At 43.9% G+C, this 15,006-nt stretch overlaps 1 long non-coding RNA gene across 3 annotated transcripts in view; it reads left to right on the forward strand.

Moving 5' to 3' along the window:
- The window catches only part of LOC128813340 (uncharacterized), a 29,654-nt gene that overhangs the window by 1,391 nt on the left and 13,257 nt on the right, over positions 1-15,006 (forward strand). For all 3 annotated transcript variants that reach the window (XR_008438995.1, XR_008438996.1, XR_008438997.1), the window contains one exon: positions 72-139. This is a non-coding gene — a long non-coding RNA (uncharacterized LOC128813340). The remainder of the gene's footprint in view (positions 1-71; positions 140-15,006) is intronic.

Consider the following 15,006-nt stretch of genomic DNA (forward strand, 5'->3'; position numbering starts at 1 on the left):
CTGAGTAAAATTTTGGAAATGTATAGAAATATTTGATGTCTTCTAACACCTTTATTGGTTTCTTCATTCAGGAGGGATATTGCACATGTCCATGAAGTAACTGATACAGGCATGCACAGATGCTCAGGAAAATGCTAAGGTCAGTTGTGAATACCTGTTACTGGGCTCTCATCTCATAGCTGGATCTCCAGAGATAGCTGGAGCTGCAATTTGCAGCTTTCTTGAACAGGAACACCAGCTGTGTTATATGCTGTCTAAGGCCAAACAGGTATCAAAGCAAAAAAAAAAAAAAAAAAAAAAAAAAAAAAAAAAAAAAAGGGAACTTGATTCCCAAGTGCAGAATTCCTATTCTAAATCATCCACTTGACTGGCTTGAAGTTTTTAATAATTGTGAGTACACTTAATAACGATGAGATTTCAAAATTTTGGATAGAACCAGATAGATCATAGCCTGTGCACAGTTGCATTAAATTGTAAGATATTTCACAATGATATATATATAATTGAATTGAGTTGTAGCTTTGTTTACTTGCTTTTTACTAGTTTATCCAAAAAAAGCACCTTTCCATAGCAGCTGCACCAAAAAGTCTGTAATAGGAAGCCATCATTTCTAGGACAGCACAAATACTTGTTTGGGTCTGACATATTTAATGACAACATGTAGACAAAATTACTTTAAAGGTGCCTTTTGTTTACATTACTCAATTAAGTAGATATCTGTACATATTTTTATCTTTAAAACATTGTCCAGTCTGTGAGGTCTGTGCTATTTTTCAACTTGCTTGCTCCAGAGGGTCTCCCACATGCCAGTAGCATGGATGGGTGCCTTAAGAAGAGAACTAGCACCACACAAAACCTTTTCTCAGGATTTATGGAAATTACCCAGACTTGAAATGCAGCTAGAGTGATTCCTTTCCATATTTCTATATCCTTGAGAGGATATGTTTTACTTTATCTGATGTGGTGCCTTATTCTGCTGTAAATATCTGATCTCTGTGACAGGCTGTTAGCAACATCATTCAGTGATCCAGCTCAGGACATGTTTATTATCTCCCATGATATTAAATTGTTCTGTGTGATCCTTTTGAAAATCCTTGGCTGTCTAATTGGCTGATTTCATTCACTGCTAAATCACTAGATGTAATATTTTTTGGTGCCTGTTGAAGAAGTTTAGAAAATGGTAGAGATGTCTCTTTCAATGCATTTGGGTGGAATTTTACATTGTTATTTTGAGCTTTTGAACCGATATAATCCCAGTGCCCTCATTTAAGATACCAATTACTATGTTAGAGGAAAGAGGGGGAGTATTGCTTTTGATATGTGTGGGACAGGTAAAGGCATTCCATGTAGCAAAAGGTGTGTCTCTTGTTTGGGAATTTCTACATGCTGTGTCTTTACCTCACAGCATGCCCAGGGTTGTGGTTTTGGGACAGAGCATGGAGTCAAGAGCAGGACATGCCGGGCACTGCCAGCTGGGGCCCTGCTGTTGGAAGTGGGGTACCCTGGAATGTGATTAAGGAGTGGGAATAGGCAATAGTCCCTGAGGAGAAGCTGGAAGAGAAAGACATTGTGGTGAAATGGGAATGGAGAGCTGGAGGGGAAAGGTTTTCCTTGGAACCACATCAGTTCTGGGGATGCTGGGCTTCCTGTGCCACCGCTTTATTACTCTAAGAGAGTCAAAATGCAGTGAAAGACCTTCTGCGGCCTTGTTATGGTTTAAAGAAATGAACCCAAAATAGATCTAAAACATCACTGGCACTTTAATAGTTAATGGAGATTCTGAGAGCATTGATCCAAATCTGATGCCTACCTTTGGGATTCCAAATGGATGGTGCTCCCATTACAGCAAGCTCAGCTGCGTCGGAAATGACAGATACTGATGAGATAACAAGTTTTCTGTATCGATGCTGCCTGAGAGTGCTGCCTGCTCAAACTCATTTAACACTGGGCTAAACCCTGTTTTACAGAGCTGTCCCTAAGCCAGAGGTGAAGTGCTGAAAGCTTTTGGGGCTGTTTTAGGCGACGTGCCCCTTGGTGTGCTGGTGATCCTGAACATCAGCTGCTGTAGACTCAGGCCTGCAAAATGTGGGAGGATAAGCTTGGAAAACATCATCATTCCTTTGGAGGGGAAGCACAATTCCCCTCAGGGTTAGCTGCCGCAGATAAGGTTTTCCAGCCTGTGCCTTGCAGAAACCCCAAACCCAAACAAAGGTTTCTACTCATTCCTCTCCCGACAGCTCCAAGAGGCACCATGGTGGCAAGGCTCTGGAGCCAGGAGAAATGTGGAACAGCTGCTGGTTTAGCTTTGGTGTTGCTGCTTTTTAATTAAGTGCTCTGAGTGTGTGCAATGGGCTGGAGGTTGAAATTCAAAAGCATCTTTCCAGTCCTCTGAAAAACAGCCCGATGAGCAATGTGTTGTGCACTTCAGCATTTCTTAGTGACTGCATCCCACATTCCAAACTTTCTCCCAAACCTTTGCATCCCTGCTTGGCGTGCTTCGATACCTACAGGCAGGCAAAACTGGCTGGGGCATTGGCAAGGAGCTCTCCTTTTGTTTTTTTTAGAAGAGTCCTTCAAACATGTTTCTCTTTTCCCACTTAATTTTCTTAGATAGAAAAGCTATCCTTGGTGATTTGCTGTGATTCAGTGCAGAGATGGCTTTGTAAAAGATACTGAAAGGGTCGTTGCCAGTGCAGGAATTTGAATAACGTAGCTGTGTGGCTTCTTATGAAATTGAAGATCTGATTATTAAACATAGACTGTAATAAAAATAGTTTCTGGTGTTGGCGGATGCATTTCAGCAAAGAAATGTGGCTTAAATGTCTTCATTTAATTCCAGTGTGTTTAAAATTGATCTCATGGACCGGAAAAGAGGTTTTTATTCCCCCTTAACTAGGGTCTGTGAAGGAAATTAATACAGGGAAGGGAAAATAGAAATACAATACCCCACTCAGTGAAACAAATGCTTATGACTGAGGGCCTCGTTCCTTGCAAGCACCACTGGAACAGCCAGCTGTATAAGGTATGTTTTATTATGGAATTAACCTTGACCTAAGGTTCAAAGAGAAAGGTTAGTTTGAAATAAATCAGTAGTATGGTCAGGTCACTTCAAAGAGGCTAAAGCTGAGCTTGAAGATTGCATGCTGTTTATGTGTATCCAGTTGGAATAGAACATATGGTAAAGATAATAGGAGTAAACTATTTATCTTTTCCACCCGCCCCCACTTTGGATTTAACGCCTTTTTGTCCTTTGCATAGATCTGCTGCAGGGGATGTTTTTATCCTGGGATGTTTATTGAAAACAGAAACGTGGAATGAAACAACCTTTTTAAGTCAGCTGGGTAAAGCAGTTTTGCCTTTAACGGTTTTCCAATTGCTTAGATTAAAGTAAACCATTTTGGAAGTAGCCATGGATATGGTGAATCATATTTCTTTGTCACTTGTCTCAGTGAATTCAGACAGTCTTAGGAAAATCAAAACAAAATGTGCTCATTTCTGAATTATTGTTGTTCTGACCTAAAAGCAGGATCACATTTCATTGTTACATGTGAGTTACATGGATTTAAGAGCTTCCCAAATACCAGATAATTCATGAGACATCCCAGTAAACTGGGCACGAGTATCCCAGCTAGCACAGGGAAGGGGAACTGAGGATGGTTAAGGAATTTATCCAAAGCCACTTGTAGACTGTAGCAAAACACTGATTTGTCCTCATGGCTGCTTTAGATTCCAACCCTTTTTGATGAAGAGGACCAGAATCCCACCTGGGAATTCCTGAATGACACTCTGGTGCTTTATTCAGAAGACCAACCTGTATCTTTTGGTCCATGTGCCCTTATTCTTTTGCTCTCTGTACCATAAGAGAGGTACCAGGACATGAAAGGCAGTGTGTCACCAGGTTCAGCTTTGTGTAGGTCACTGTATAGAGGTAGTAAAAGAACTTTTCACTTCTTCCAAACACATTGGATGAAACTTGGTCTATTGAAAGGTGTTCCTGTCCATGGCAGTGGGATGGAACAGGATGATATTTAAGGTCCCTTCCAACCCAGACCATTCTTGGATGGGATGAAAGACAAGGCGGATGCAGTGAGGGGCTGGCAGTTGTCTTAGATGCAGAAGTTCTCCTTGTTGATTGCAGCACTGAATTGCTGTAGTGTGAGGCCAACACTATAGTTTTGCAGTGCTTACAGGGAAGCAGTGGGAAGAGCAGTGCTGCTGGATGCTGGAAAGCAGAGGGGATCCTCTGCTTAAATTAAAACCAACTGCTGACCCAAGACATGGTCATTCAATAATAGCTTTCCTCTACAGATTGTTTTTTTCATAACATGCAGTTTGCAGATAGTAGCATGTTTTATGATTTATGTTTTAAGATTTATGGTTGCCTGACTTTTCCCATTAATAGGGGAATCTGATAATTGTCCATTTTAAAGTGATTGCTGAACAATAGGAAAGAATATGCTTGTTGGAAGTAAACATAAAAGTGAGCTGGATCTATGTTAGGGTGCTGAGCCTTTGATGGATTTTCTCCTTACAGCAGTCTTTGATCTGCCACACCAGAAAATAAACTCAGTGGGAGACTGGATGGGATATAGAGCAGTTCACCTCTGGGTCATGGACTCCAATCCAAGCCAGGTCAGGAGTGAGGCTCTGGGTCAGTTCTGGCAGGAGCTGGGGGTGGCAGCAGCCCCGATGTCTGTGCTGCACCTGTGTAATGGCACAGGGGGTGTGTGGGTCTGCAGGTCACCCCTGCAGCAAAGGGGGGACCTGTTGCTTCTTCCCCACATCCCAAATGAGAGTTTTGCTAAGAAGATAAATGATATGGGAATACCCAGGGCAGTGCAGGGGCTGCATCAGGATTTGGCTTCCCCGGAATATTCTTGCTGGAGAAAGCTGAGCAACAGCTGTACCTGTTAATTATCAGTTAAACAAAAGGGAAGTCTGCAAAGTGGTCATATCAGCCTTGTAGTAAGAGACCTGTTCATGTGCAGCAGTTGTCCTGTTTCTTGAGAAATATTTGAACCCTTTGTCTCCCCACATTTGGAGGGCTGATTTCACAGGAAGAGTTGTGCAGCTTTGTTTTGGAAGGAACAGGATGCAAATTACTCCACATAGGAAGCACAGCACATGTAACAGGTCACAAATAAACTGATAAAGTGGACTAACGTAAGGTTTTGTGGCTATGGAATGTGAATTTCTGGCTATGAACCTTGATCTAAGCTGAGAAGGAACATGGGCAAGTTTAAACATCAAAACTGAAATATCAGGATTTCTCACTGTCAGGGAAGTCACTTGAATTTCTTTCTGATGGTTCCAAAAAGAGCAGAAACAGGGATTTTATTCTGCTTCGACTGTGTCGGATGTGGGGAGCTGGTTCTGTTTTATCTTGTGCGAGAGACAGCTGCCAAGATTTATCTTTGCAGGAAAGGAAACAGAAGTGAGAAAGGTCTGGAATCTCATGTAGATCTGGCCAGAATCATGTTATATGAAATAACTGGTTATCTGAAGTTTGGCCAAACCTCACTGTGCTCAAGAGTCTCAACAAGAGGCTAGATCTGTAGTGATAAATAGCAAGACCCAGGCTGTCTGCAAGGGGACTGGACCCTGAAACTCTGGTCCAAATTCAGCACTTTGTGAACAATACATAAGGAGCTGCCAGAGTGATCTGACTTCTGCTGAGTTCCAAAATACCCAGCCTGGGACGCAGTGAGGCTTGTCCTTAACCTACTGTGACTTTCATCTCCGTGGCTTTGGAGAGGATAAAGCAGCATTTAAAGGCAAATTTTGCCTGGAGAGGTCCAGCTTTCCCCTGTGTCTGAGCATCCCATCTGCTGCGTTGCTCTTTTTTGAGCCTAAGGATGTCTCTTCTCAGTGAAAACAGCCAAGGAGGGGCTTGGTATAAGTGGTGTGTGTTGTGTCTGCTTTAGCTCTTGTCCCAGGGAGAGGCCCTGTGCTGGATTCCAGTTGCCAGCTGATGGCAGCAGCGGATCTGCGCAGAGGCAGCTCTGCTTCCTCACCTGCCTCTGCCCTCCACTGCTCTGACCACATTACCCCAGACATTGCAATTTCGGGTTATTCCCAGTGCCCTGCTGCAAACCAGACATTGCTTCTGATCAAGCAAGTCATACACAGGAGAATGATGTGGAAATAATTCTGCTGCTTTGAAGGGGAAAAGCTGCCAGAAACTTGCTTTGTCTGCACACCCACCTGCTGATGTGTCCCTTCATGCAGAGAACTGGTGAATCATCTCCAAAAATATATGTCAGGCGCTGAGTTGTTCCTTTTCTAAAGACAGAACTGATATTTCCTTGGGAGCTAGGAGACGATGGGGCAATTCCCCTTCCCTTGGAGGGACTGTGGGGTTTGTCTCACTGCTACCCTGCTTTTCCCTGGGATGTGTCAGTGCATGGCATAGACTGAAAGGGAAAGATTCCCTGCTTGCCTTCTTAAACACAATGATTTTAGGGGAAGAAAGGGGACAATATGCTATTGTTACATTGTTCCCTACCTCAGCCTCACACTGAAATATTTAAGGTCCCCCATGAATAATGCAGTCTCAGCCCCAAGCCTGTTTTGCACTTCACACTAAGCGGGCCCATAAAACACCGGGATTGCTCACGGCATACATTATGCTGTATAGAACATCTCCTACTGAGCAAAGCTTTGTCTTCACTGCCACAAAGGCTGTTGGGATTTTTTCCTCTGTCTCCAAGAGAGATAACGAGCACAAGAGCTCTTGTTTTAAAATGTAAGTGGGAACAAGTCACCTGTGGTGTTTTACCTGCTGCTAACTAGCTGTGGTCCACACTGCATCTCCTGCTTATGCTGATCCCATGTCATTCCCTTTTAATCCAGTGGCTTATAGCAGGACAGCTATACAACACTTAATCTGTGCAAAAATATATATTCAGCTGTCAGGCACGAGACAAACTGATACATTAGGTGTTAGGATTGCTCCATAACCCAAACTTGGAATTCTTTCTTTCTTGCCTAGGAATTATGTACCTAAAATGCAGCAAGGAGCAGGAGCAGCATGTTGTAATGGCTTGAGGTTCATAACACACTCTATCACATCCAGCATGTCCCTTCCCAGGCCCTTGTAAAGTTCAAGAGAGATTTTTGTAGCATTTTAATGATGCTGTTATTGAGAACAGGATGCCTTTGGTGTCTGGTTTAGTCACTTCCAGCCACACTGTGCAAAGGAAAACTGAGGCAAGAGGAAAAAAAAAAGTGTGGCCCCAACCCCTTCCAATGAAGATACCTTTGCACTCACCCTAAACTACAAAGGTGAGACTCTTGATGAATTTTGGATTAAAAGGAGCATTATGTCTCCCTGGACATCTGGTTTGTCATCAATAATGACATTAGGATCTGTCACATAGGAATTGCCATCTGTGATCCGGTCAGAGGCCTTTCAAAGGGAAGGAAGTAGGAGGATGGAAATCAAGGAATGCTTTGGTGCAGGGAAGAGTGACTTAGAAGCCCCAGAGGTGACCATGTCCTTCCCTCAGCTCAGCAAATCACACCATTTCTCCATCAGCTCTAGGGTAAAGGTTTAAAAATCTTGGGTTTTAGAAAACTCTTGGGAAGTGTTTGCTGAAGGGAGGAGATGAAGCAGGAAAAGGTAGGATTGTATACAAAGTAGTTTTAAAAAAAGAGGACCATAGAATCATAGAATGGTTTGGGCTGGAAGGGACCTTAATGATCACCTAATTCCAACTCCCCTGCTATGGGCAGGGACACTTTCCTCTAGAACAGATTGCTCAGAGCTCCCTCCAGCTTGGCCTTAAACACTTCCAGGGATGAGGCATCCACAGCTTCCCTGGGCAGTCTATGCTGGTGCCGTCCCACCCTCACAGGGTAACATTTCTTTCTAATATCTAATCTAAGCCTACTCATACTGAGTGCAAAGGTTCATCCAGAGGTTTTCCAGCTGCTTTCTTGCATTGTCTGGGTTACACCATCTTCTAGCTTGCTCCCAAACCAGTGCTGTTTGGAAAGGTGAACATCTCTGGAAACCCACCTAATACCAGCAATAATATTAAACTCCCCAGGGACCCAATGATACTATTTTTTCACATTTTTTGTTTATCTCTTTATTAGCCAGGTATGAACTTTCCCCATTGATACTTAAGATTAATTGGATCATCAGCCTATCAGCTGTTTATATAGAGGTAAATCCTTATCCTGTATTTTGGCCATCAATCCCCATTAGTTTCTCTATATGGGTGATTGAATAGTCCATTGCCTGTACTAATAAGCACCCATTAGTTGTCCCACAGAGCTTTAGCTTTATTAGGAACAATTCATGTCAGTCTAGGCCAGAAGAAAGGCTTTTAGCTGGATTGTTTTGATTGCATTACTTAAAAGGTGGCTTTTGAGCACCTGGAAGGTTAGAGGGGTGCTGCATCCAACAGGGATGCTTTGTTGGAGAAATGCAGATGATACAGCTGTGAGCAAGATGAGGATTTGCTGCAAGGGCACACAAAATACATTTAAATCTGCAGAAATGGCTCTTTGGTGTGCCCTGTTTGGGTCAGTCTAGAAAGAATCTCCAAGATCTCAAAGTAAATGTTTCTGACACCTGTCTGGCTTAGGGCTTTGGAATGCCAATTGATCTCAGGACCTGCCATTGGTGTTTCTCTTCCTTTTTCATTCTCCCTCTTCATTCCTCACACCACCAGCCCAGAAATTTCCCTTTTTTGCAGCATTTCAGGCTGCAGTAAGCTGGTTACAAGCAATTTGGCTTTCTCCTCTGCAGAAAAAAAGTGTGGAAGGCAGGAGGAATTGCTGCAAATCGTTATTCAGCTGCTCTTCATCACACTGGCTCTGGCTTCCATCTACCCGACAGCCCTGCTAAAAGGATAATAATGCTTTAAAAATTAGAGTCAGCCGAACAACTACTTCATAAATTCATGGCCTTGCCCTGATCCTTTCCAGAAGTTTTTCTTTCAGATTGAGTCCACGTCAGACCTTGGATCTCTTCCCTTCGGAAATGCTGCTGCTTTTCTACTTTGGGAGAGCTCTCTGGGTCACCCAGCTATGCAAAGGGGGTTACTAATTATCGTTCATTACCTCAACAGAAACAAGCCTCATTTCAGGGTAATCTTGTGCTCTCTCCTTCAGAGAATACAGGATAATCTCTCAGCGATGTTTCATTGTGGGATTTAGTCCTTGATAGATAAACCGCTCCTGAAATCCTATTAAGTGATATTCTGCCTCCCCTTAAAACAGACAAACTCACAGATGAGGCAAACTTCTGTGGAACGTGGAAGAGACCTTTGGCTTTGCCTACCTGATGGGAAACAGCTCTGGTTTGCAGCAGCTGTTCCCATCTGTATTGCTTCTGAAAGAAGGTCTAAAACAGCCCTGGCTTTTATATGGGACTGATGGTTCTTCTCAGCTGCTCAAATCCACCTCACGCTACCAGCAGAAAGCCACAGCAAATGGGCTGGGGGCTTGCTCGAGATGTGGTGGGAAGGGAGCACTGGTTGAATGGGTGGTACAGCATCTTTTCAATCCACGTCATGTCCTACCAAGTGGTAAGGGATGAACTGTCCCGTTGGCTTTTCCACCTACTCCAAAGGTGTGGAGTGCTAGAGAATGTGGATAGGAGAGGTCCCACCATTGCCAGATGGAGGCAAGACTCAGCGTTATTGTTCTGCTTCATAATTTGAAACTCAGCAGGAAGAGTGCCTGACTGGCAGCTTCCAGGGTTTTCAGCCTGGTCCTCTAAGGAAGGCAACCTCCTTGTGTGTTCTCCATAAATAACTCTGGTCTCACTTTATCTGTGTGAAGACAGGGATGAGATTGCCATCCATGAAGATATTAAAAGGCTCTGCAAATATTAAATCCCTTCTAATTTAGGGTCTTTGTGTCATTAAGGAAGTTTGGACAATAAAAGAAAAGCATATCCATCAGTTGTGAGGGAAGTTTGAAAATGTCTTTTAGAAGGAAATTAGATTACATAAAAAATTGAGTGAGGTGTAAAAATGAAATCTCTTATTTTACAAATCTGACAAGTCCAGCAAAGTCAGGTTGCTTCCCAAGGAATGCTGATGGGAAGAGAGAACCTACCCAAGTCTGGGCTTTATAAAACTGGAAATAGTTGATGTTGTGTTAGATTTGTTTGGGTTTTTTTTATTTATTCAGAGCTGTTCAGCTGTGGAGGACTCAAATTTTGCTCTATATCTGTAAGTTTTGTTGTGCATAGGATCGGTATGTCCCTGTAGCTGTCTTTGTGACTGAAAGTAGTGACAGTGATCTATTCTCTTGGGTTCTTTTCTTCTTAGTATTTTGTTTTTGGCCTTCTCTGAGCTTTGAGAGTGAGGGAGCTGCTTCACCCATGAGCCAGGAAGCACATCTCCTGCTTTTGGGATGTACAAGAAGGGATTGCCATAATTCTCCATTTCTGGGGGGAAAATGTATGATTTTTTTTTTTTTTTTTGAAAGTATGAATATATGAGATATATGAATATATCTCATGTGATAAGGACCATTCCCTTTCCGTGGTGTATTTCCATGTTCCCCCAGTTCTACACTGCCTGACCCCTTCTAGTGCCCTTTCTCTTGGTGCAAACAATAAATTTAACCATGGAGATTAATGTTGGTGGAGTTGCAGCAGGGTCTAGGTCTGGCACATCGCCACATAAAGAGAGGCTCTCTCCTCCAACCTGCAGAAGCTGCTGGGGCTGTAATCTGTCTCCTGTGCCACATCCTTGCCCGAGGACTGGCAAGCCTGAGCCCAATCTTCAAAAATAAATCCATCACAGCAGCAGGGAGCGGATGAAGCCTCTGCAGATATAAAGGTCAAACGATAAAGGCCATGTTAAAATATGCTCATAGGAAATGGCAGCTTATAAGTACTCTGTGATCTAATTACTTATATCAGGCAGATAAGCCTGGACAGCAATTATTTTTAACCTAAATCACGCAAACAACTACTGTAGGAGCTTTGCCAGTTCTCGGCATTTATTTCAATTATTTTTGGGGCAAAATGAGGAGCTCTGCAGGACAAACAGCTGTCTTAAAGGATTGGTTTTCAGTTTTGTGAAGGAGAAGCTGCTTTAGTTATCTATAGTTATCTTTCTTTTCGTCTTCTGAGAATAATAAACCCTACATGTTGTATGTAGTCCATGGGCAGCCCTGGTTTGCCAGTGCACATGGAGCGGGACTGGGGTTTATTTTCCTGCTGGCATGGCTGGATATGGGCAGAGGGGAAAGCTGTGGCTGAAGACAGGAGTTCTTCACACAGGAGGATGTCAGCTCCTGGGATCTGCTGGGTTGGTGAGATGAACAGTGATTTGGAGAGGGAGAGAGTTGGTCCTTTCCCTGCCATAGGTAATGGCCTTAGGGGTTGAGCAAGGGACTGCACCTGAGAAAGGAGCCACACAGGAGTACATCAGCTCTTGGTCTCTATGAAGAATGGAGGTTCCAGCTTGTGACTCCATCTTAATTCTACATGGAGATGCTGTGAATTAACCCTAAGCCCAGGGCAAGTGCACAGGATAGGAACCACATTGCCCTTTTGCAGGCGGCTGTCACAGCCTTCTGCTCTGGCCTGGCACACAAAATCCAGGTCTTCTTGGTCCAGCATCATCTTCCAGCTTCTGTATGACTTAAAATTTTCCTTTGTGGTTCTGGAGAAGCTTTTTAGCCAAAAGCATTTCTCTGTGCCTTAGAGAGAGATTTTGGGACCATGTATCATCTTACATGATGCTTCAGTCTTGGCTTTTTGACCTGTGCCTGAGGGAGCTGCCCCTGTTCTCTCAAGGTCATTTGAATATCAGCAGAGATGTTCATCATCCTGGGGCCTCAAGGAAGGTATTGATCACCTATGATGAATTGGCACATGTGCTGTGCAGGAGGAATGATTAGTTAATGGATGAAAGATGTGAGAGCTCGCACTTTCATCCAAGTCACTGCTTCTTTCTCCTTCTTGACATGAGGGTCCTCCTGCCCCAGTGGTATGAGAGATGCAGAGGGGAGAGAGACAGAGAGCCAGTGGATGTTGGTGGCACCTTGTCCTGGGACATAATCTGGTTGTTCCTACCTACTTTTACTTTCCAACTTGGCTTGACTGACCATCCCTGAGCAGTGGGTTTGCAGCAATGCTCTAGCCATAAACGGTCCATAGGGAACACAAGAGACATGGGTGAGTGCCTGAGGCACCAGTGTGTAGTGGGATCATTTTAGAGTTCCATAGCTTTGGACTGAGGAAGAGGAGATGCTGTGTGCCTCTCAGTCATGCTGCTCTCCCAGCCTGCAGGAATTACTGCAAATGGTGATTTATTAAATCTTTGTAAACCAGCACAATATCGCATGTCCCCACTGAGAACTCTTCTGCACGAGGTGTTATTACAAAGGGCTGTTTCTGATTGATTTTTTTCACCTACGATTTTTTTTCCTGTATGAATGTTTTGGAAGAAAAGCATATTATTCCAAACGTGATTAAGTCATTTGGAAGAGGATTATGGTGTTTTGGAATAACACCCTCTTATTCCAGAATGAGATCAGTCACACAGGGAGTTAATCGGAAACAGCTATTTTGCTCCTCTGGGGAGACTCTACCAGCATGACAAATAGTCAGAGCTGTTCCTACCCCTGCTGCCCACTGGTGCCTTGGTCCAGGTGGGTCTAAGGCCAGATGGTGCATTATGGCTCAATAATTTAGAGATATAATTTAATTACTTCTGGCCTTGACCCTGGGGTTTCTGTAATAGTGAAACCTCAGAGTCCTCCATGGAAGTCACAACAAATATAAGCATTTTGTGACTGAAAATCAAGATGATGCATAAAGGAGGTGTCATCTTCAAGAGATGTTTGCTTCCCCAAGAGCCTCTGTGTTTATTTCAGTAAGTGCTTGACTGAGCTGCATCAGAGGCAGCTGCATTCACCCCTCTGCATTGCTCTTCCAGTCAGCTGTGGCAGGCTGTATCCCTTGGCCTTCACACCAGTTGTCATGAAGACATTGGTGTGACCCATGGTCTAGAGCAGCCTGGTCTAGTGGAAGATGTCCCTGCCCATGGCAGGTGGTTGGAACCAGCTGATCTTTAGGTCTCTCCCAACCCAAACCATTCTAGGATTCTGTGAAGTTGTGATCACACTGCATCCTCTGCATGCGCACATGGCTCTGCCATCGCACTTCATGATGCAACAACCCAGAAACTTGTGGCTTCCATATGCCACAAATTATATTTTTTCATCCTCTGATACATATTTATTATTGAAATTAAAGGGTTTCCTAAATTTTTATTTCTGAGCTGGGCCAAACACAGCTTAGGCAGTAAGCAATGCATATTTATTTCCAGCTCATGAAGGAAAAATATAACATCTTTCCTTGTGTTTCTATAATTTCTTTTCTGTGCATATGCAAATTGCTGGTTTATTTGTGCAAGATTTATGCAACTAAATGATGGGGAATTATAGAGGCAATTCAGTGCTTAGAAAGAAGAGACACAATTGCTGCAATTTGCTCGTGCCATGCGCTAATTCCTTTGGAAAATGCTTTTGCTCATTTATTTGCACCAAGCACCGATTTCTGCACCCCTAAGCAAGCTTGGGAAATGTTCTCTGGGCTCAATAGACTGCAAATGGTTTATATTTCTTTCTGCCTGTGCCATCACCTCCCCATAATACTTTATAGCAATTAGTAACAATAATGAAATATAGCCGTGATTTCTCAGCACTGGAGAAACGCAGCCAGCGGTTGTGAATCAGGCACATTTTCTGGTCAAATTGGCCATTTAAACATGCTGCTCAGGAAGCTTTAAATCCACCTCGATGGATCACTCTGAGCTAAGCTCCATGGGGGGCAAAAGCACTACTGGAAACAGATTTTTTTCCTTTCCAAAGCTGAACCTGCTCTGTGAGGTTCTGTGTGAAAATGTTCACAGGTTTTGGAGAACACACCCAGGCACGAGCCACCATTGCATTGTGCTTGCTGACAAGCAGCATCCTCACTGCTGCATGGAGACCTTGGCTCACAAAGAGAGCGGCAGCAGGAGCTGAGAGAGCTCCTAGGTTTTTCTTCACATGCCTCCTTGGTGTGGCAAAATAGGGAAATCCTGTGGGGCTGAGATCATATAATGGAATCAGTTAGGTTGGAAAAGATCATTAAGATCAGCATTGAGCCAACTGAGCGTCCTTTTCTCCAGACTGAGCCCCCTCAGCTCCCCTCAGCCACTCCTGGCACTCCAGGCCCTTCCCCAGCTCCATTCCCTTCTCTGGACACGATCCAGGCCCTCACTGTCTGTCTTGGAGTGAGGGGCCCAAAACTAACCCTGGGATTGGAGGTGCCTCAGCAGTGCCTAGTATAGGGAGACAGTCACTGGTCCTGCTGGCCACATTATTGCTGATATGGGCCAGGTGCCATTGGCCTTCTTGCCCACTGGACACACTCTGGCTCATGTTTGCTGTCAGCCAGCACCCCCAGGTCCTTTCCCACCAGGCAGCAGTTCAGCCACTCTTCCTAAGCTGTCATGTCACATGGGGCTGTTGTAACCCAAGTTCAGGACCCAGCACTTCACCTAATGCCTTATTTCCGATGCCCGGATGGAGACAGCAGACAGGACATAGGGACGGAGGTCCAGGGCCCCAGGAACTAACCTGGAGGTCCTGCAAAAGGACTTGTTGCAGTTAAATGTCACAAGACAGCTGGTGCCCAGCACTTAGAGAAAGGGAAGTGATTTAGTTTTGGTCATTATCAGAAAAACATGTGTGGAGGACGGGCAATGAGAAGAGCAGCCGTTTTCTATTAGGATAAGAGTAGGTCAGGTGTAGTTAAAACTGGGTAAATGGAGCAGGAAATGTGGCTGTATATTACTCACCCAAGATATATTGCACACATTAGCCTTGTTTGATCGGGTTATTCAGAGATTTGGTGCTCCGAGTGGTGTTTTAGGGTGGCCAAATCTAGGCTTTGTACTCTATTAAAATAAATATATTGCTCATGTTTAATAAAGTCTCTGAGTTTCCATGTAACTGAAAGTCTGCAAGTGGTCTTTGCTG

The sequence above is a fragment of the Vidua macroura genome, chromosome 12, assembly GCF_024509145.1.
Source record: "Vidua macroura isolate BioBank_ID:100142 chromosome 12, ASM2450914v1, whole genome shotgun sequence".
NCBI lineage: Eukaryota > Metazoa > Chordata > Aves > Passeriformes > Viduidae > Vidua > Vidua macroura.